Consider the following 23419-nt stretch of genomic DNA (forward strand, 5'->3'; position numbering starts at 1 on the left):
TTTATGAGATTTCAAAGTGACCAGGAGCACCTGCCACAAGCTATCGTTAAAAGGTTTCCTTTTAGGCTGGACATGATGGCTCACCCCTGTAATCCTCCCAAACACTTCAGAAGGCGGAGGTTGGTGGATTGCTTGAGCCCAGGAGTTTGAGATCAGCCTGGGCATATGGCAAAACCCCTTCTCTACGAAAAAATATATAAATTAGCCAGGCAAGGTGGCAGGCACCCATAGTCCCAACTACTCAAGGGCTGAGGTAGGAGAACCTGAGTCTGGGAGGCCGAAGTTGCGGTGAGCCATAATTACACCATTGCACATCCCAGACAACAGAGGGAGGCCCTGTCTCAAAAAGAAAAAAAGTTTCCTTTTAATTCCCTTTAAATTAAACTAAAACTAATATATAATAAGCCAAATTGCTGATGATCTCCTATCTTAGTTTGGCCTCCTGCAGACACAGACCCTGAGATGAGGATTCAAGTGCAACCAGTTTGTTTGGGCGGAGGAGTGAGGAAATGAGACAAGGAGGGAGGGCAGCAACAAAGGATGTGGTATGAAGTCTCCTATCACCATGTGTGAGTGGGGCCTAATCCCACTGGGCAAATCCTGGTAGCCAGTATATACCATGTTCCTCAGAAGAGCAAGGGAGCTGGGACATTTACACACTAACTCCCATCAGCCCATTCCTTCAGGCATTGCATGAGGGCTGCTCTGGTGAGGGGCAACAATGCCGCCATTTGTCAAATCTGCCATATGGAGGGCAGAGTGAGCTCCAATAGCAAGAGAAAGCCCTTGGTGCAGGTGCTGGTGATGGGACATCCAGGAACATATGCTACACTTCTCCTCTGTGCTACTTTCCACTGTAAAAGGGACTATTTTTTCTATAAATTTTTACATTCAAACATCATCTACTCTTGGAAATAAGAAAATAAAAGATCAAATTATCCAACAATTAAACTTTTTTATCGTGTTAGTTTATGTGAGGGCTTCACAGAAGCAATGCCTAGACTCCCTGTTTCAAGCTGCTCTGGATGATTAAACACATGGTGTCTTGTACAGAACAGTGGAGGAGGAGTTAGCAGGAAGATGTATGCCAGAAGCAAAATACACTGAGTGTATCCCTTATTGAAGATATCAGGACCAGGTGCCATGGCTCATACCTGTAATCCCAGCACTTTGGGAGGCTGAGGAGGGTGGGTTACTTGAGGCCAGGAGTTCAAGACCAACTGGGCCAAAATGGTGAAACCCCGTCTCTACTAAAAATACAAACATTAGTCTGACGTGGTGGCATGCACCTGTGGTTCCAGCTACTTGGGAGACCGAGGAAGGAGAATCACTTGAACCTGAGAGACAGAGGTTGCAATGAGCTGAGATCACACCACTACACTCTAGCCTAGGCAACAGAGCAAGACTCTGCATAAAATGTGCATATATACACACACACACACACACACACACACACACATTTACATCAGGATGCAGTCTGGAAAGTTTCTTCCTCTTCTAGCCCTTAGGTAAAATGATTGTTACTGTTTTGGATCTCATGGTGATCACAGGAAGCCATTTATCCGTCTTACTTTATCTATTGATGAACCCTAAAGTTCCGTGGGCCTTCAAATCCCATATTTATGAGGCAAGGGGATTTGCAGTCCTGAGAGAGGCCAAGTGGCTTATCATTGGTCTTAAACTGAGTTGATGATTTAACTTGAGCAGAGCTGACTCCGTATCTGGTCATGGAGATGGGAAGATTTGGAATAAGAAACCTGCTCCAGCTCACCCACTGTCCTCTAAGATATACACATTGCCATCCCCACTTGCCTTCAAATTTGTCTCATCCTTTCCTTTCTTTCACATAAACGTTCCCAAATTGGCCAAATGGCCAAATGACCAAATAGATGTTTTTCTTCTTTAGTGTTCTTGCTTCCTTGTGGCTGTAGGTTAGGAGTTGCATGTACTTCTTCAGGAGTGAAAGATATGTAGTAATGAGATAAATCCTCATGTGATTAGAAGATGTAAAGGACATTTCAACCATCCCTACCTGCCCTTGTACCCTATTTTTATTCATCTGTCTCTCAGCCATACACTCACATAGTTAGAAAAATAAATTTATTTGTATGTCTTATAGTTTGCCTCATTTTTATTCATATTAAACTTTTTCTCAGGCTATACCTTGATGCTTTGTTCTGAAACATCCTCACGGATTATCCAAACACAACTAATTAAAATTAATTTGAAAAATTAATTATAAAGATTTCCCAAGTTGAAAAAACTTCAAGAAATAAATGTCAGGCTTTTAACAACAACAACAATGAAAAAGGTGATGAAAATCAGGAAATCACATGCCTAAGTAAGAAGTGTGATTTTCACCCTCTTGTTGGATGCCTGGCAGGATTGCTCAGAAGATGAAAAAAAAAAAAGATTAATTATGAGATTTATATTTGTGCTTTGAAATTTGTCCCTAGCCTGAAATCAGATCTCTGTGTTTACTTAGCCATAAGATGGAATCACATTACACCCCCAGCTGATGACTCACGGGAAATACTGGATGATTTTTAAACTGAAAAATAAGCATAACATTCTTTTTCTGAGCATCCTGAAAGATAGGGAGATAAGAGAAGGAGGATGGAAAATATCTTCCCACAGTCACCACTCAATAATACTCATTAAGTTCTGAAGAAAACAGAAATGCTGATAGTTTTCTCTGGTCTGTACATGAGGAAGTGTGAAAGGATGCTGTTACATTGTAAGTGCATTTGTCTGGAGGTTTTCTTCCCAGCTGTAACTCCAGGACGTATGTACATGTGTGAATATATGCATGTATGTGAGTGTGTGTATGTAAAGGGGAAAGGTATAGTCATAGAACTCGGAAAATGAAACATGAATATTTATAACCAGGCTTCTTATGTATTTCTCTTTCATATCTTTGGAGAGAAACATCATAAAGACAGAAAATATATAAACACATAGATGATTATAATAGAAGAGCAATATACAGCAAAAGTATCAGGGTTGCATATTGCAATTTTGCATAATCCAAGCATTACATTAAATCATCATCCTTTGCTAGAAAAACATGCATTCCTATAAAAATTAGAGTACAACATATGCATGCTACAGTGTTTTAATTGCATCAAGAATACTGGTAATCAGCAAACATTGATTGGACTTAAGATTGCCAAGAATATCCTGCCAATTTAGGGTTTATTGATTTACTTTGCTTGGTTGTTTAGTCTAAGATGTTTCAATTATTTATTTAATGCTCTTGTTAATTTTATCTGCACCACATGTCTCTTTGTCTATAGTCTAGTTGACACTGACTCTTAGGCATGTACTAAGACAGAGAATGTGTTCTATTTATATGCAGGCATGTTACCTCTACAGTGTGCTTAGATACTCAAGTCAGATAAAAGCATGAACACCAAATTTTGGTTTCCTGGTGAACACTCATATTCTCCTTTTATGTCATATTATAAACTGAGACTTGATATTCAAGGAGTACATAGGGAATCTGGACCCTTAAATATGAATAAAATATTATGACAAGGTAATAGCAACTTGATAGACATTCATACTTGCCAGGGACTTCTTAAAATAGTGGAAAATTGCCCTAACTACATCTAATAGTAATTCAATTAGTTAGAAATTTAAATTAATGACACAAGCAAAAGAACAAATTATCAGATTATTCTGGCATTACATAGAGACATTGAGATCTGTAGATAGAAAATGTAGCATGTTCTTACCCTATAAAATATAATCCCCTGAATCTACAGACTAATATTGTCCAATAGAACTATCTGTAATTATGAAAATGTTCTATAATCTATTCCATCCGCTACAGTGGTCACTAGCTACATGTGACACTTGGAATGTAGCTAGTACAATGGATGAACTGCATTTTAAATTTTAGTTAATTTTGATTAATTTAAATTTAAATATCCTCCTAGGGTTAGTATTTTTGCAATATGTATATTCAATAGTATCAAGCATAATGCCTGGCTCGAGATAAGTGTTTTATAAATATTTCAGTCTTTGTCATTCTTTCTCTGATATTCAGAATCACATTTTAAAACTGTCTATTGCATGATTGATAATTAGCTTATGAATATATATCCGTTTAGAAAAACTTCAGTTATCACATATCATAGAATACGACATTTATGGAAGATTAAACCCTAGGGATATTTACTGTATTTTTCTAAGGTTTTATCAACAGTTTAAAAATGTCTTTCTTCCCTTTGGTTTCACCATTCTCAGCCTGTTGGACTTTCATCCATTTACCTAAGTGAAAGAGCAGGTAAGGTACTTTTACTTACCATCACAAGATAGCTGCTGTAGCTCCAGGCATTATATCTTCATATAATTGTCCCCAGGTATAAAAATGTATCCATGGCAATTGTGTCATCCCTAGCTAGAGAGACCAGAAAAAGGAATGTCTGGGAAAGGAGAAGAGAGATTTCACGATTGGCTTAGACAATTCATCACTTGGGGCAGAGTATATTGCTATCCAAACAAAATTGGAATCTTGTTGGGAAAGAGAGACATGGCTCTTGAATAGGCTTAGGGAACGTCTGCCCCACTCTTGCATTTTTACTCATGACTGTATTTTCCTTGAAGGAAGAAACAACATCTTTATCCCCCAGAGTGCACAGTGGTCTTAAAAACATAGCAGTCACTCAGTAATTATGTGTTTGATGGTTGAATCCTTAACTGGTGTTTGGGACATTTCCTATGCCCTCAAATTATGTCTTTATTTTAAGTGCTTTTCAGAGTCACAAACAGCTACCTATTTTGTAAATATGAAAAGTTCAGGCCGGGTGTGGTAGCTCACACCTGCAATCCCAGCACTTTGAGAGGCCAAGATGAGTAGATCACTTTGAACTCAGGAGTTTGAGACCAGCCTGGGCAAATGGCAAGACTATGTCTCTATAAAAAATACAAAAAATGGTCCAGGTGTGGTAGCTTGTGCCTGTGGCCCCAGCTACTTGGGAGGCTGAGGTGGGAGGATTGCTTGAGACTGAGAAGCAGAGGTTGCATGAGCCAAGATCATGCTACTGCACTCTAGCCTTGGCGAGAGAGCAAGACTCTTGTCTCAAATAAATAAATAAATAAATAAATAAATAAATAAATACATAAATACATAAATAAATACATAAATAAATAAATAAATATTTAAAGAAGTTCAGCAGCACACTGAGCTAACAGACACATAAATTTAACACACTTTGTATAGATTTCTACAGAACTCAGAAGCCAAAATACAAATTTTGAGACTGAGATTGTTTTTATTACATCTGCCAGATGTAAACATTATGTACTCAGCTAAACTAAGAGTCCTTTAATTATCTTTTTCAGGAAGCCTTGCTGAGGGTGTAGATCCTAAAGCTACCACCCAGAGCAGCTTCCTGATGCCTCATGCTTCTTTATAACAAGAGTCAATCCCAAATAACAGCTCCTCTATCCATACATTATAGTATTTGTCTGAACACAAAGTAATTAATACCTCCATCAAGTAAAATCTCTGATTGCATCATACGGTCTGAGCTACTCTCAGGTCACTCATCCATCTGGTTGGATTGATTTTGCCATTTGCCAGCATGTGGGTTTGTGTGTGTAGTGAGGGGTGTGTGGGGCAGCAGAGGATTGTTGGGTGTTTGGAGTAACACGTTACCACATGTGCATGGTCAGGTTTGTAACGTGCACCCTATCACTCCACCACTGTGCTCAAGCAAGAAAAAGACAGTTGCTCCTGGTCACAACATTCTTGGGTTTCAATTCTGATACATCCCTATTTTGGTGTCTCCAGAGAGCATCAAGCATGGAAGATATACATGTTTTACAATTAACTGGGTGAAAAGCTATAGCCTAGCAATTCCTCAGCTCTGAAAGTAAAATTCTACAGTTTATAGAAATAATGACAACTCCAGATGAAAGTTACACAGAGCTTTTGAGCCAGTGGGGAGAAAACTACAGAAAAATGCATGCAAAATAGTCTCAGTCTATATGTGTATTCCCAAATTATGTATATGCAGATTACTTTGTACATAATCCCCAAACATTGGAATGGAAAGTGAAAAATTCCAAAAATCATCCACATTATTTGGTTATATGACATTGCACCCAGATGTTTTGCATCCAGCTTTTTACTTTTCTTTCAACTGTTTTGAAATTACATACATATGATAAACAAATCTTCACAGATAAAAGGAGGACTGGTCCAATTTATACTGTAATTAATCCCAAAGATAGAAAATATTTAACCCAGAGTTTTTGGATTGTCTGAAGTTGCTGTTTATAAGACTGTCCTAAGAAGTCACTGAGGAGACATAGATTGCATAGCAGACACACTGCAACTCATGAAAAGCCATTCCGTATGTATGTTGAAATAAAATACATGAAATAAAATAGGATATAGATACTTCACACAAGCCAAATGTAGCACTTGCAATGAATATCACTCAACAACCAACGAGAGTTGTGCCAACCATAAGTTTTACTTTTTAATCAGCTATTTCAGTATACCTTTTAGTTTAGTTTTGTTTTCCATGAAGAAAAAATGAAAACCTAAACTGGAATGAGCACTTAATATGCTCTCCTCATAGAGGCTACACTTAAATTAACAACTGTAGCTGCCAAGCTGGGTGGGGAGTATGGGGTGATGCAGGTGCAGAGAGGACGATCAAAAGTGTTCACTTTGCTATTTGCTACTGTTGGCTCTGATTCATTTTCTTAGACCCATTTAACCCATGCCAATGTTTACCACTGAGGGTGTCAGAGGGCATTAGGGCAGTCAGTATAGTGTTGGCATGGAGGTTCTGAATGGGTTGAAATTCTGTTCCACTAGGGTTGGCAAACTGTCTGTGCTTGGCAGCTTGGGTAAATTGCTTAACTTTTCTAAGTCTCAGTTTCCTTTTGTGTAAATTAGCATAATAACAGTAATTATTTTATAAGATTATGGGCAGACTGAACAAAATAATCACAATAGGCCGGGTATGGTGGCTCACGCCTTTAATCCCAGCACTTTGAGGGGCCAACACAGGGGGATTCCTTGATTTGAGGAGTTCTAGACCAGCCTGGGCAACATAGGGAGATGCTGTCTCTACAAAAAATTTTAAAATTAGCCAGGCATGGTGGCACACACCTGTAGTTCCAGCTACTTAGGAGGCTGAGATGGGAGGATTGCTAGAGTTTGGCAGGTTGAGGCTACAGTGAGCAGTGATCGCACCACTGTATTTCAGTCTAGGCAATGAAGTGAGACTCTGTCTCAAAAAACAAATAAAAAGTAAAAATAAAATCATATACGTTGGAGTCCCCCTTATCCATGGGGAACATATTCCAAGACCCCCATGGATGTCTGAAATCATGGGTAGTATGGAGCGCTATATACATTCTGTTGTTTCCTATATATATATACCTATGATAAAGTTTAATGTCTAAATTAGGCACAGTAAGGGGTTACTAACAATAACCAAGAGTGAAACAGAACAATTATAACAATATAGTGTAATAAAAGTTATGTAGATGTGGTTGGTCTCTCACTCTCAAAATATCTTTTTTTTTTTTTTTTTTTTTGAGGTGGAGTTTTGCTCTTGTCACCCAGGCTGGAGTGCAGTGGTGCTATCTCGGCTGACTGCAACCTCCACCTCCCGGGATCAAGCGATTCTCCTGCCTCAGTCTCCTGAGTAGCTGGGACTACAGGCGCCCACCACCACACCCAGCTACCTTTTTTTGTATTAGTAGAGAAAGGGTTTCACCATGTTGGCCAGGTTAGTCTTGAACGCCTGACTTCAGGTGATCCACCCGCCTTGGCCTCCCAAAGTGCTGGGATTACATGCATGAGCCACCGCGCCTGGCCTCAAAGTATCTTATTGTACTGTTCTCACCCTTTTTCTTATGGTAGAGAAGAGATAAAGCAGAAGGGTGTGAGATTTCATTTGCTACTCAGAATTGCATGCAATTTAAAACTTATGAACTGTTTATTTCTGAAATTTCCCATTTAATATCATCAGACTGCAGTTGACCATGAAAACCATTGAAACCACAGAAAGCTAAACTGTGGATAATGGGGAAAGTGCTTAGCTCATGGTAAACTCTACAAATGTCAACTACTGTTAATATTATTTTAGTTATAGTGGTAATAGGAGAGAGGGGTACAAAAGGGGGTGTTTTATAGCCTATTCCAGACATCAGTCATCCATTTATTTCTTCATTCAAAAGAAGTATACAGATTGTCATATTGAATGCCCACTATATTGAGGTAGACATAACTGCTTTGGGAACAACACAAGATCTTGGTAAGATTCTCGAATAGGGGATGTTTGTGTCTAAACCATTCTCACTCTTTCAGTTGTCCTCCTGTAGAGCAGCGGTCCCCATGGTTTGGGGATGATTCAAATGCATTCCATTTATCATTAGAGTCTCATAAGGAGCACGGAACCTAGATTCATCACATGCAGCAATTCACAACAGGGTTTGCCCTCCTCTGAGAATCTAATGCCCACTGATCTGACAGGAGGCAGAGCTCAGGCGGTAATGTTTACTGGCCTGCAACTCACAGGGACCAGTAGCTTTCCACCGCCCAGGAATTAGGGATCCCTGGTCTAGAGTACTGTTATCCCCATTGCCCTGGTGGTTCAGAATCACTCACTGGAGTTTACCTTAACAGACAAACTGTCACCTCAGTCATCCCCACCAGAAGTCTCCTGGGCAAACTCCCATTTCCTCAGGTGGTTTTTTGGTGACTGGCTTGATTAATGCTAAGGTGTTAAATTTTCTGGTCAGTGTGTGCATGTTCTTAACTCTTCCAGGGAATAAGCTTGCATTTCAAGAGGAGCACTGTAGTGACACCATGCCTTACACAATGGAGTCCTTCTCATGCTGGAATTTCAGAGCTCAGAGTGGCCCCACGCGACAAAGACTCTGGGGAAGATAAGATGTTCCACATTTCACAAATCAAATCACACAGGCAGTTCTGTCTACATACAGGGATGGCTTGGCAAGAAGTAATGAGGTCCTGTTGAAAACTGAAGGAGCAGAGAGTGTAGTTGGAGAGATAAGAAATGTATCAATTAGACAATGATGGACTAAAACCCAATGGATGAAAATATTGTTCTGAGAGCATATAAAAATGCCAAAGGTTTTTTTTTAGTAATGATAACTGATGTGTATTGAATGCTCACTCTGTAAAAGCATATTTTATTGTGGTAAAACACACATTAACATAAAATTTACCATTGGTGTTATTTGGTATATTCACAGTGTTGTACAACCATCACCACTATCTAGTTACAGAACATTTTCATCCATCCAAAAGGAAACCCCATGCCCATTACACTTCTCTTTCTCCCTATCCTCTGGCAACTACTAATCGGCATTTTGTCTCAATGGATTTGCTTATTCTGGATATTTCATATGAATCAAATCAAACAATATGTGGCTTTCTGGGTCTTACTTCTTTTACTTAGCATGATATTTTCAAAGTTCCTCCATGTTGTAGCATGTATCAGTACTTCATGCCTTTTTATGGCTGAATAATGTCCCATTTTATAGATATACCACATTTTGTTTATCATCCGTCAGTTGGGGGACACTTGGTTTGCTTCTATCTTTTGTCTATTGTGAATAGTACTCCTCTGAACACTCATGCACACATTTTCATTTGGGCGCCTGTTTTCACTCATTTGTAGTATACACTCAGGAATGGAATTGCTAGGTCATACGTAATTCGATATTTAACTGATTGAGGAACCAACAAGCTGTTTTTCAGTTTCCAAGTTACATTACCTCCAGCAATGCATGAGGTTTCTAATTTCTCCACACCCTCACCAGACTTGTTATTTTTCATTTTCCAAAATATCCTAGCCATTCTAGGTGGTGCAAAGTAATACCTCATTTTGGTTCTGATTTGCATTTCCTTAATGACTAATGAGGTTGAACAATGTTTCATACATTTGGTAGCCAGTTGTATAGTTTTGTAATATAATTTTAAATTCTTTACCTCATGTAATTATTACCACAGACTTGACAGGTATTTTTTAGATAAGTAAACCCAGGCTTTATAAATAAGGTGAAATAAATTGCTGAAAGTCAGGCAGAATCCAGTTCAAACCCATATATTTAACCCTCTGGGAATGGGGGAAATAAGCCCAAAAAGTGATGGGCTTGCATTATAAAGAGTACCTAGTCCTCTCGGGTTAAGAAAGACCTCCAAGGACAGTGTCTTTTCAATAAAGTCATGTGAGAAGCAACTGATCTGGGAAGCAAGGCATCCAGAGGAGAGGCCACACACAGCTAGGTCTCTGCACCAGTTGCTCAATGTGTTAACCCGAGGCATTCAGCTTTCACAAAAGGGGCTTTGGGAGCCTCTAAGGCCATTGAAAACTTATTTTTATTTAACAGCAGCAACAGCAGCAGCAACTGACACCACCTATCATAATTACACAAAGATCTAATATCTTCCATAAAATACCATTTTATTTCACTAACTGGGTCACTGTAGTCAGAATGTAAAAGATGAAGAAGTTAGACTTACATAACCCACTAGGAACAAAATCCAGTGTTTCAAAGAGTTTCTGATCACTTAGGATATTCAAAGAGCTTTGATGTGGGACTGGTGAATAAAGAACATATGTCCTGGGACCAGTACTTTCCTAATGCACAGAATGACCTGACAGCCCATGAGAAGGGAGTCTGTGTACCAAGATGTGACACACATATCACCTATATGGATGCTACATACAAAGACATGCCATTGGCACACCACCTATTATTAGCAACTGCTAAGACTTTACACATGTCTTGTGATTACTCTGCCATTGATTATATAATTTGGAAATTAAATAATGCACAAATAATAAAGAAAGTTCCTACAAAGTGCCATTGATACAGTGGCTTCTAGGTAGAGCACTCCATGGTAAAAAGATGCCTAATGTCACACGGAGATTGAGCCAAATGTAGGATTTTAAGTTCCAGTCTATTTTATTCCAAATACTGAATAATATTTCACTCTCTATGAGGTAGTATTAAAGTGATGTATGGCAGGACATTGTAAACTAGAAGCAAACAGAATCAAATATACTTCAGAACTAGTTAGAGAAACCAAAGGTTTAAATGTTGGGTAACTTTAAAGTGCATTAGTGAATCCCATTAACGGGACAAAGCTCGCTGCCTGTGCTCTGTGGGAGCACTGTATTTTCCGAGGTACTTGTGTAAGTAACACTGTCACATACCTTAAGCCATGTGGGGTGTTTTCATTAGCACGCAGAGGCAAATCTCTAGCAACACTAAAGCTTTCTGTTTACTTTAAAAGAAGTGCAAAGTATAAATGTTTACCAAATCTGGACTAGACTGCCTGGTCTCCAAACGAGTTTGGCTGTGATTTCTGTTTTCTTAAATGTGTTTTGATATGAGTAGAGCAATGGGACAGAAAAGAGCAAGATTCACTCAGATTCTTTTTTCCTATGATCTCTGCTTCCCAGAAGAAAGGTGAGGAAATTGGCAGGAATTTTCCTATCAAGAATGGTGTCTGTGTAACATCACTTGTGTTAAGTATACAGCATTATGTTTTTAATAAATACTTTTCAAAGCCAGTGATTTTAAAAAAACATTTTCTTCAAGAATCTTCTCTCCTCATTAAAAATAATAATAATAAAATAACCTCTCAGCAGAAGTAACATTTATGTTAAAAAGAGGCATTACTGAAACAACTGGGAAGCATTTGCTGGTGCCAGGCCTATATCTGCAGCATTTGTTTCCTGCAGAGTGTGAGGAGATAAAGTGAGCTCTTTTGTCCTCTCCATCCAAAATACACATGACTCAAACCTTGTCTCAGTGCAGGGCTTAATCAAAGACGGGACCAAACCATGAACGCACAGATCATTCCCAACAAGATCTTTCTATATATGACTGGCTGTGGCATGGAGGGTATAATCGAGCTGAATTGACTTGAACTCCCTGGAGGTTATAAAAATGTATGAACTGTCAGAAGCAGTTTTACATGTGTGTTTGAACTATGCAATTCCAAATTCAAAAAATAAAATGATAGTCTACACTGAAGCTTATGAAAAATTAGAAGAAGTAAACATTACTGGCTTTTAAAAATCTTCTCACCCCTAAAACATATCTCACTAAGAGTCACACACAATATAAACATGACCAAGGGTTTATCTCTTTGATGCTAGTCAAAAAGAGCTACGTTTTTTCTTTTACTTTTATATCATTTTAGTCTAACTTTATCATATTTTTCTGGTTATAGATAGAAAATATAAACATTGTTAAAAAATAAAAAGGGGAAAAAATACATTGCAGAAATTGTAACCCCAATTATAACAAATTTTAATGTTTTTGTCTATTTTTCTAGTTTCTTGTCTATGTTTGCACGAATGCATATGCGTAATATCTAGATATTTACTTGGAAAGTTGAATTTACATCTTAAATACTTTTTGTCTCCAGTTTCACTCAACATTATAAAATGAGATATTAACATGTCACTAAATACTTTTTGAGCATAAGATTTTAAATGGCTACACAATATTTTTTAACAAATTCAACAATATTGAGCATGTAGGTTGTTTTTAATTTTTTGTTCTTGTAAGTGATACAGTGATAAGTATTTTGATACATAAATTTTGGATCCTATCTCTGATTATTTTCTTTTGATAGATTCTGGAATTGGAATTGGTGAGTAAAATATAAACCTTTTAAAAGTTCATGATATGTTTTTCCCTTACTGTTTTGAATAAATGTAAATTGCATTAACTCCCACCACTGGTGGAAAAGAATGGGCCTATTTGTTGCAGCACATTTTCATCCAGATTTAATTATTAACATTTTAAAAATACTTTCTGGTTTGATATGCCAAAAAATAGCACCACTAGCCAGGCATGGCGGGTCACGCCTGTAATCCCAGCACTTGAGGAGGCCAAAGTGAAAGGATCACTTGAGGCCGGGAGTTTAACACCAGCCCGGGCAACACAGCGAGACCTCTATCTCTACAAAACATAAAAAAAAAAAAAAAAGAAAGAATGAGCCAGACATGGTGTCATGCACCTGTACTCCCAGCTACTTGGGAGGCTGAGGTGAGAGGATCACTTGAGCCTGGAGTTTTGAGGCTGTCATGAGCTATGATTACGCCATTGCACTCCAGCTGTAGCCTGGGTGACAGCGTGAGACCCTGTCTCTAAAACTAATAATAATGACAGTAATTGGAAGAGTATCAGTTTGTATGTTTTCTTTCAAAAATTGTTTATTTCCTTTGCCTATTTTTTGTTGTTAATTTGATATTTTTCTTCATTTTTGGGTTTTAAACTAAAAATAAATGCTCATTATAAAACTCATTATAATGAATTATAATTATGTACAATAAAAATATCAAAATTACCCTTCACTTCTACCCCAACAGCATCGTATGCATATTTTTATGCAATTACATTTACTTTTACAAAATACACAGACCTACAGGCATGTCTATAAGATATTTTTTAAACATAAATTAGATCACTTGCTTTTTTACTTAAAAGTATATTATGGACTTATTTACTTGTCAGTCATCAAAATTTCTCACTCATTTAAAAAGTCTATAGTAGCATTCTGAAATTTGGACGTTGCATAGTTTATTTCACCACTTATTTGTTTGTGTACATCCTTGTATGTACATTTTTATGCTCATTGTGAATAAGGCTCTGGCCTATTTATATGCAGCTTCTCTCTAACTGAATGTAAAGCATGGATCTAACTTTACACTTAGTCCTTTTCTGAGGGAAGAGGTTTCTCTTTTGCAGACTGAGAACACAGTTCTTACAAACTATTAAGTAGAATCAAGGGCAAAATAACAAGCTCTGGTAAGCTCCATTCTCCATACTCAGAAATGACAGAACAGGATTCCTGGAAAAGCTGCAGAAGATATCTCTCAACCTTCTCCCACTCCGTTGTCATTCTGAAATCAGAGAACATGAGCATAGCTAGTCACAGCACTAGTGGGGAGGAGGGGACTGAGTCACCCTCCTGCTGCACATCGCTGCTGAAATAGTGGCTTAATGCCTTAGCTGTTGAGCAGGTTGCCACTGGCCACACTGGCCAATCTGGCCCTATTTCTAGTGTAAAAAGCTCAAACAGCCTGTACAGAGAGTAGGCTCTTGGTTTCTGCCTCCAGGAGATAGTTTCAAGGCCAAAAGCCTCTAGAGGGCAGAGGAAGGAGAAGCTGCCAGGTTCAGTTTCATTTTACCTCTTGCCTCTGAGCATTCTCAGACTAGACTTCCAGTAGAACTGCTTCAACCACTTGCTCAGCCTGCCTCAGGTGAGCATGATGGATGGATGCCCTGTCATGCAGATCCATCATTCACAAATTCTTACTCCTGGAAATCCTGGCGGGAGTGTGGAGGGGATCTCTTACAAAATCCATTCATTCATCCATTCATTCATCAATCACACATTTATTAAGTAGCTCCGTAATTTTAGTTTCAGACATCTTGTTGGGCAGCAGGGACAGAATAAGCTAAAAACATGGTATTTGCTTTTGAGAAGCTCGTTATCTATTATAAAGGGATAGATGTGAGCAAATGATTATAATATCACATGGCTGGTGCTAGGTCAAGAGTGTGTATAGAATGGGGGAGGCACAAGACAGGAAGTGAGTTATATTATTTCTACTTGAGGGGTGAGGAGACTAGGAAAGGGGTCATGGAGGAGGTGCTGCTGAACCCTGGTATGTTGGTCTTTCCAAACACTGACTTCCAGTGCATCCCTTAAGCTATGTCTGACCTCAGAGCCAGGTACTAATGGTTGCCAGAGCAAATATCCACTAGCTAAGCATGGCCACCCCAGAGCCCAAGGTTGTGAATAAGCATCTAGCCCATGGAAAGCTTCCTAAACTAGAGACAAGTCCAAGCCTAGGAATACAGTGTCTCCAGGTCAAAGATTCAACCCTCAGAGAGGACATGAATTTGAACCTATGATGGAGTTTCATTTGGCCTTTGTTGTCCACACCCTCCTGTAGATTGGAAAGGCCTTAGTTCCACTGTCAAGGCTTACAGTAATGAGAGCCCAGAAATGTTATCTAGGGCAAGAATGCCATCAAGGTGAGGGATTTCTTAAAAATAATACTTTTCTGTTTAATTTTATGAGTAAAATATGGTTATTAAAAATTTGAATATGTTAGACCCTCATTAATAAAATCCACTTTATTTTAAAAATTAAACTTCTATCTATTAACAAACTAATTTCAAATAATTAAACCTAGTATCATGGAGCAGACATGCTGTAGAGAGTGGAATCTGGAGTCTATTATATTTGTCACAGAAAGAACACTCCCACACACCACTCATGTGTCTGTGGACAGGAACCTCCAGCTACAGCAGTCAGCACCGGGGGCACAGACACATTCATAAGGGCCCCGAGCCCCTGAATCTTCCAGTGTGACCTCTGAAGCCCCAAACAGCTTTGGCCAACAATAGAGACAAGAGTGTTCACACCTGCCGTGTTCTGATTAGCCCATTTCAACCCCTACCTATTCAATGTGACCACTGGGGTGTTTAGAAGCCACCCTCCTGGGGAGGTCACCTAGAAAACGGTGATCCTGTTCAGAGGCAGTGACAGACAGGCCTCTTGCTGTGCTGCCTCATAGTTGAGACGATAGGAATTGACTTGATTGCCCGAGCTCAAATTCCAGCATTGCCATTGACCAGCTGTGGGACCTAGAGTTAAGTTGTCCAGCCTCCTTTTTCCAATGTCCTTATCTGTGAAGTGGAGATACTAATAAAATCTTATTCAAGGGTTTTGAAGAGTATGCCATGTCTTCTAGGCCTTAGATCAGGGCCTGATACATAAGAAGCCTTCAGCAAATGTTGATTCTGATAAGCAGGTTGATGCTTGAAGGTGCCTATCAGAGCTTTTGGAGCATGCTAGCTTTATACTTTCAAAGATTATAAAGGGAACCTGCCAGGCTATGTGGTGGTAATCAAGGCCCAAAGCCTATACCTTTCAGGCCATGAAGTCTCTTAGAGCAGTTTTTTCTCAAACTTTAATGTGTCTGTGAATCTCCTAGGGGAATCTTGTTAAAATGCAAATCTGAGCAGATCTGAAATTCTGCAAGTTAAACAAATTTCCAGATAAGTTTGATGCTGCTGGTTTGCAGATTATCCTTTTAGTGACAAGTATGTGGGTTTCTTTAAGATACTGGCTTCACAGTCTCTTTAGTGGACACACATTTATAAAAACACAGTCATATAGAATGTAATTGTAAACCTATATAACATGGAGTTTAAAAGCAGAAAATTTAGAATTAGACGAACCTGGGATTCATTTTTGGGTATATACTAGCTTCCATGACCTTAGACAAATTATTTAACGTACTTAGGCCTCAGTTTCCACCACTGCAAATAGGGATAATGATACCTAGTTTACTCAGCTGAAAGACCTATGTGAATTAATGTTAATACTGAAACACTTGGGCTGGGAAATCCCAGACTCCTGGCATCATGGAGGCAGCTCCTGGTCCTGTAATAGCAGCTGATCTGATCCAGACAGGTGTTTCTGGACTGCCCACCTTTTGTGCATTCTAAAAGTACAACTAATATCAACCAATATTTGCCCATACTTTGCTCTGCCCATTCCCTACAACTTAAAGAAGACGCCCCAGTAAAGGGTTGTCACAGCACAAAGCTACCCTGAATTTGTCCCTTGAATCTCATCCAAACCCACTATCTTTAGTCTTCTATTCTCTGGGCCAAGGATTTTGTCTGGGCTATCCATTGTCCTGGTTTCATCTTTACCTCAGCGTTCCCACTGGATGCACAGTTGTTCCTCTGGCTAGACTGGTTTCTCCTGAGGACAGTTTGTTCTCCAATACAGGTGCACTGATCTCATCCTCCTTTCCCAGAATGACTCTCTTAATCCAGACACATGACATAATATATATTTTGGGTTATTCTTGATCCCCAATTAATATTTGGTTTCCACATTATATTTTAATAGTGCAAGTTATAAACTGGTTATATCTTAGGTTTTCATAGATTGATACATTTTACTATGAAATGTCTGGAGGAAATAAATGAAAGTAGAGAAATATTTTTTGTCAGGCAGGTTATGACCCTGTCCAACCCAGTCTATCTCCACTATCATATTTACCTCGGCTTAAAATCAAAGCAGACAGATCCATTTTGGTTGTGGAGTATTGTCAAGAAACATTCTAAGGAGCACTTTCAATTCATTGCAAAACATTTATCCCAGCTAATTCAGTATACTCTAAATCCATTATTTTTGGAAACTACTTAAAAGGTGCTTGCTATACCGAAAGACTTTGCAAGAAATTTCCATAGGAATATGTTGTATTTTCTACAGTGATGGATCCTGCTTTTATTGTTATTAGGCAGGCAATAAGCCCAACATGTCATATTGTCTTTTAGATTTTTCTCTATTATGATATTTTTCTATCTTCATGTTTTTATTGCTAGGTCTCATAGTAAATGTTTTAAAAATCTAAACCATTGCATTCTTGCTCCGAGCTATGTGCTCTACTACATTGAATACAAATGACACAGATTTATAAAATGACACAAAAATCCTTATTCTGGGTCATGACTTAAAATATAAATTTTACTTTTAAACTGACTCTATATTCAGTCCCAAGACAATACACACACATGTATGCATGGCATTAACACATTTCTGTGAATAAACATGTAGGCTTTCTATAATATCCCCACTAATTTAGTATATTCTAAGATCTCTATCTAGTAATCACTTGAACAAGAGCCTCAGGATATAGGCTGCATTATTGCATTCAACAATGATGATATGACACTATCCTTTCTCTATTGCATTTCTCCATCTAAAAATTAGGAGTATCAGTTTTTATTCTTTATAGATCATTAGGGGAAAATGTTAGCTAAAAACTATTATACCAAGATTCTTGGTCTTCTCCTATTAGCTTGCAAATGTGAAGATCTGAAGCTGTAGTTAGATTTTTGTTGGTGTGCTGGTGGACAGGCTTTTTGGACTGTGCCTCCCAAAAATAAGAAGAGAAAGAAAAAAGACCCTGCTTTGTAGAATTTGCCAATTTCCATGGTGTAGATAGTCCTGCTATGTTGGATTTCAAGCTACCAGTGGTTTAACAGCTAGCTAGTCAAATGTTAACAATCAGTTTTTGAGGTGGAGACTGACAGGGAGAGAGAGAGAGAGAGAGAGACAGACAGAGAGAAAGGGAAAGAGAGAGGGAGGGAGGGGAGAGGCTGCTGCAGCATGCCACTGGGTTTTGATGCAGAAATGGTCAAAATTCTCATGTCACCAAGGAGGTGAGTGTGATAGTGGAAATTGATCAATTTAACATTAAAATTCATTCTCTTTATATCTGTGCCATAGGTAACAAACATCTATATCATATAGTGTATGCAGAAATGCTTTGAGCATTTCAAAGAGCCATGTCTAAGCAAACATATTACTAAACATAGAAAATTTGAGTAACCTATAACATAAAGCTAGGATTATGATTGAATTGTCATAGACTTTGACCAGAATCCACATCTATGTGACTAAAAATTCCCCAAAACTGATATTAGGCATATACGTTTCTGTAAGAATGGGAAAAATCAAAAATTAATAGATACATATTCATAATTCATTTTCCAAATATGTATTTAAAAATAGGTAACCATTTCCATTTTTCTCTATGTCCTACTCAATCCTAACATTATCCAATCTTCATCATTAACAGAGCTATGAGTTTTTCATCAAAATAAGTTGGCACTAAAATTATCATTAAAATATACCTCTAAGATTCTATAGATGAATTTGAGATTGTGAAATGTTTCTTGCTATTCCTGTAAATTTTTAAAGCATCAGATTGCTACAGGAGCATGTTACCAAATTTGCCTGTCTTGTTTAATCAAAGGAAGGGATAACACTATGGAAGCTCCAAATATTCTTCTGAGTTGTATTGCATAAAATTTTAGGGTTCTTTTTTTAAGTCACAGGTTTGGAAATTTTTGCCCAAGATCAGTTCCTTAGCAGCTGTGTCTAGATAATATAACCTCATGGTTTGATGTTATAAGCCTATATCTTTGCATAATGCCTATACAGAAACTTATCTTTCAATTAGAGTTGACATGTTTAAATTTCAGAAGGGCTTTAAGTGCTTAAAATGTTCACTCAAAGAAATTAGTTAACTTCATTACACGAAACTTTGCTATGATTATTGCCCTGAAGACCTTACATATTTTCACATTTAAATGTGATGTTGTAGATGTCATAAAAACTATATGTAAAAAGTATTTATTACCTTAAAATAGATGTCTAAATTTAATCCAGATTAATTAAATGATTTTATCCGATACATTATGATATAGTTTGGCTCTGTGTCCTCACCCACATCTCATCTCATAGCTCGCATAATTCCCAAGTGTTGTGGGAGGCACCTGGCGGAAGATGATTGAATTATGGGTGTGTGTCTTTCCTGTGCTGTTCTCGTTGATAGTGAACAGGTCTCATGAGATATGATGGTTTTAAAAATGGGAGTTTTTCTGCACAAGCCCTCTTTTTTTGCCTGCTGCCATCCAGATAAGATGTCAGTTGCTCCTCCTTGCCTTTCGCCAATATTGTGAGGCCTCTCCAGCCATGTGGAACTGTAAGTCCAATAAGCCTCTTTCTGTTGTTGTAAATTGTCCAGTCTCAGGTATGTCTTTATCAGCAGCATAAAAATGGACTAATACAATAAACTGGTACCAGTAGAGTGGGGTACCACTGAAAAGATACCCAAAAATGTGGAAGTGACTTTGGAACTGGGTAACAGGCAGAGGCTGGAACAGTTTGGAGGGCTCAGAAGAAGACAGGAAGACGTGGGAAAGTTTGGAACTTCCTAGAGACCCGTTGAATGGCTTTGACCAAAATTCTGATAATGATATGGACAATTAAATCCAGGCTGAGGTGGTATTGGATGGAGATGAGGAACTTGTTGGGAACTGGAGCAAAGGTGACTCTTGTAATGTTTTAGCAAAGAGACTGGCAGCATTTTGCCCCTGCCCTAGAGATTTGTGGAACTTTGAACTTGAGAGAGATGATTTAGGGCATCTGGCAGAAGAAATTTCCAAGCAGAAAAGCATTCAAGAGGTGACTTGGGTGCTGTTAAAGGCATTCAGTTTTCAAAAGGGAAACAAGGTATAAAAGTTCGGAAAATTTGCAGCCTGACAATGCAATAGAAAAGAAAATCCCATTTTTAGGGGAGAAATTCAAGCCAGTTGCAGAAATTTGCATAAGTAATGAGGAGCCGAATGTTAATCACCAAGACAATGGGGAAAATGTCTTCAGGGCATGTCAGAGACCTTTGCAGCAGACCCTCCTATCAGAGGCCTGGAGGCCTAGGAGAAAAAAGTGGTTTCCTGGGTTGGGTCCAGGGTACCTGTGCTATGTACAGCCTAAGGACTTTGGTGCCCTACATTCCAACCACTCCAGCTGTGGCTGAAAGGGGCCAACATGGAGCTCAGGCTGTGGCTTCAGAGGGTGCAAGCCTCAAGTCTTGGCAGCTTCCATTTGGTGTTGAGCTTGTGAGTGCACAGAAGTCAAGAACTGAGGTTTGGGAACTGCCTAGATTTCAGAAGATGTATGGAAACACCTGGATACCCAGGCAGAAGTTTGCTGCATGGGCAGGATCTTCATGGAGAACCTCTTCTAGGGCAATGCAGAAGGGAAATGTGAGGTGGGGACCCCCATGCAGGGTCCCTACTGGGGCACCGCCCGGGGGAGCTATGAGAAGAGGGCCACTGTCCTCCAGATCCCAGAATGGTAGATCCACTGTCAGCTTGCACTGTGCACCTGGAAAAGCCACAACACTCAACATCAGCCTGTGAAGGCATCCAGGAGGGTGACTGCACCCTGCAAGGCCACAGGGGTGGTGCTGCCCAAGACTGTGGAAACCTACCTCTTCCATCAGTGTGACCTAGATATGAGACCTGGAGTCAAAGGAGATCATTTTGGAGCTTTAAGATTTGACTGCCCTGCTGGGTTTCTGACTTGCATGAGACCTGTAGCCCCTTTGTTTTGGCCAATTTCTCCCATTTGGAATGACTGTATTTATCCAATGCCTGTACTCCCAGTGTATCTAGGAAGTAACTAACTTGCTTTTGATTTTATAGGCTCATAGGGAGAATGGACTTGCCTTGTCTTGCATGAAACCTTTGACTATGGACTTTTGAGTAAATGCTGAAATGATTTGAGACTTTGGGGGACTATTAGGAAGGCATGATTGGTTTTGAAATGCAAAGACAGGAGATTTGGGAGGGGCCAGGGGCAGAAAGATAAGATTTAGCTCTGTGTCCCCACCCAAATCTCATCTTGTGGCTCCCATATTCCTATGTGTTGTGGGAGGAACCTGGTGGAAGATGAATGAATTATGGGGTCAGGTCTTTCCCATGCTGTTCTCATGATAGTGAATGAGTCTCACGAGATATGATGGTTTTAAAAATGGAAGTTTCTCTGTACAAGCTCTCTTTTTTGCCTGCTGCCATCCATGTAAGATGTGACGTGCTCCTCCTTCCCTTCTGCCATGATTATGAGGCCTCCCAGCCATGTGGAACTATAAGTCTAATAAACTTCTTTCTTTTATAAATTGCCCAGTCTTGGGTATGTCTTTCTTAGTAGCATAAAAATGGTCTAATACACATTATTATTACTGATTCTATGATAATTTTAAAATGAGGGAAGGTAGTATTGGTAAAAAGATTGTCTAACATTGACCAGAACTTGAAGTCCGTATCACTGGAAAATTCTCTCCTTATCACATCGAAATGGGTTGTTTTTTTTTTCATCTAAAACATTTCACATGGACAAGTGTATAAAACTGAATTCCCCTCAACAAACATTAATTGATACAGTTTGTAGTTTAGGCACTGATTTCAAAACTGAAAGTACCTGAATGATCTCTTCTGGAGATGAGTTCAGGCTCTGGAAAGGAGAACGACCTAAATTAATGATTAGGTATATTCACAGTGGCGTGGAAACAACGAAAGAGAAAAAATAGGCCGGGCTGTCCTGAGCAAAGGGAGTTTTGAGCTGAGCCTTGGAGCCTGATTAGAGGTTTAACCAGGGGGTAATTAGGTGAATTAGAATGGGAGTAGGGGAGTAACAAAGGCAGAGTTTCAAGATATTTGATAAACAGTGATTCTTCTACAGTAGTTGGAAGATATAGAGGGGACAGAGATTGGAGATGATGTTGGAAAAGTAGCCTGAAACCAGGATGGAAAGAGGTTGGGTACTATGTGACCTTTCTATGACTGCTGTGACAAAGTACCATAAATTTACTGGCTCAAAGTAACATAACTTTATTCTCTTACAATTCTAGAAGTCAGAAGTCTAAAATAAGTCTTATGGGGTAACATTAAGTTATCAGCCGGGCTGGTCCCTTTGGGGACTGCAGGGGAGAATCCATTCCTTACCTCCTTCAGGTTCTAGGGGCTGCCTGCATTTCTTGGCTCACGGCCCCTTCCTCACATCACTCCAAGCTCTTGCTTCTGTTATCACATCTCTTTCTACTGACTTTTATCCTCTTGCTCCCTCTTATAAGAACTCTTGTGATTTCACTGGTTCATCCAAATAATCCAGAATCATCTCCCATTTCAGGGTTCTTAGTCACATCTGCAAAGTCCATTTTATCATGTCTGGTAACATATTTATAGGTTCTGGAGATTAGGATGTGGATACCCTGCTCTGGCTTGGTGGAAGGCATGGTGTGAGGAGGCATTATTCTGTCTACCACAGATATCCTGTTGAGTGTTTTGAGATACATTAAAAATAATATATCTTTAGGATTATTGGAAATTATTATAGGTTCCTAAACTGTGGAATGCCTTGGTCAGATTTCATTTTATGAGATAACAATACCTGTAGGGTGGAGGGGAAGACTCAGGACAAGACCAAGTGAGAGACGGTGAGGAATGGGAAAGGGGGAACATTAAACAATCATAGTAGAATACAAATATTCAGTCCTTTTCAGAATGAAAACGGTTTTATTCTTTCTCCTTTCTTTGCTAAATTAGAAGGATGGAATATAATAATTTCCCTTTACTCCCTGGGTGAGTTCAAAGACTGAGCCCTTCATGCCCTTGAAGAAAGGGAGTTGGCTATTTCTGCAACTTTTAATCTAGGCTCTAGATTTAATGAGCTATTGAAGTCTGTTGTGAGAGAACACAGGGCATGGAGAAGGATAATGAGATTGTGGGGATGGGGAAGACTGAAGAGCAAAGGAGCAAAAGACAAGAGATAGTAGATGGGACCCCAGAAGCCTGGGGAATTGACCTGGGGGAATCAGCCCAATAAGGAAAAATGCCCAGTCCTAAGAGAGTGGGCCAGAGGAGAGACAGGAGTCCTCTTCTATGATGGTCCAGCCCTCACTGAACAAAAGCATTCTTCCAGAGATTTCCTCCTGGGCTCACACAGAGTCTC

This window comes from Mandrillus leucophaeus, unplaced genomic scaffold (genome assembly GCF_000951045.1).
Source record: "Mandrillus leucophaeus isolate KB7577 unplaced genomic scaffold, Mleu.le_1.0 Scaffold652, whole genome shotgun sequence".
Lineage (NCBI taxonomy): Eukaryota > Metazoa > Chordata > Mammalia > Primates > Cercopithecidae > Mandrillus > Mandrillus leucophaeus.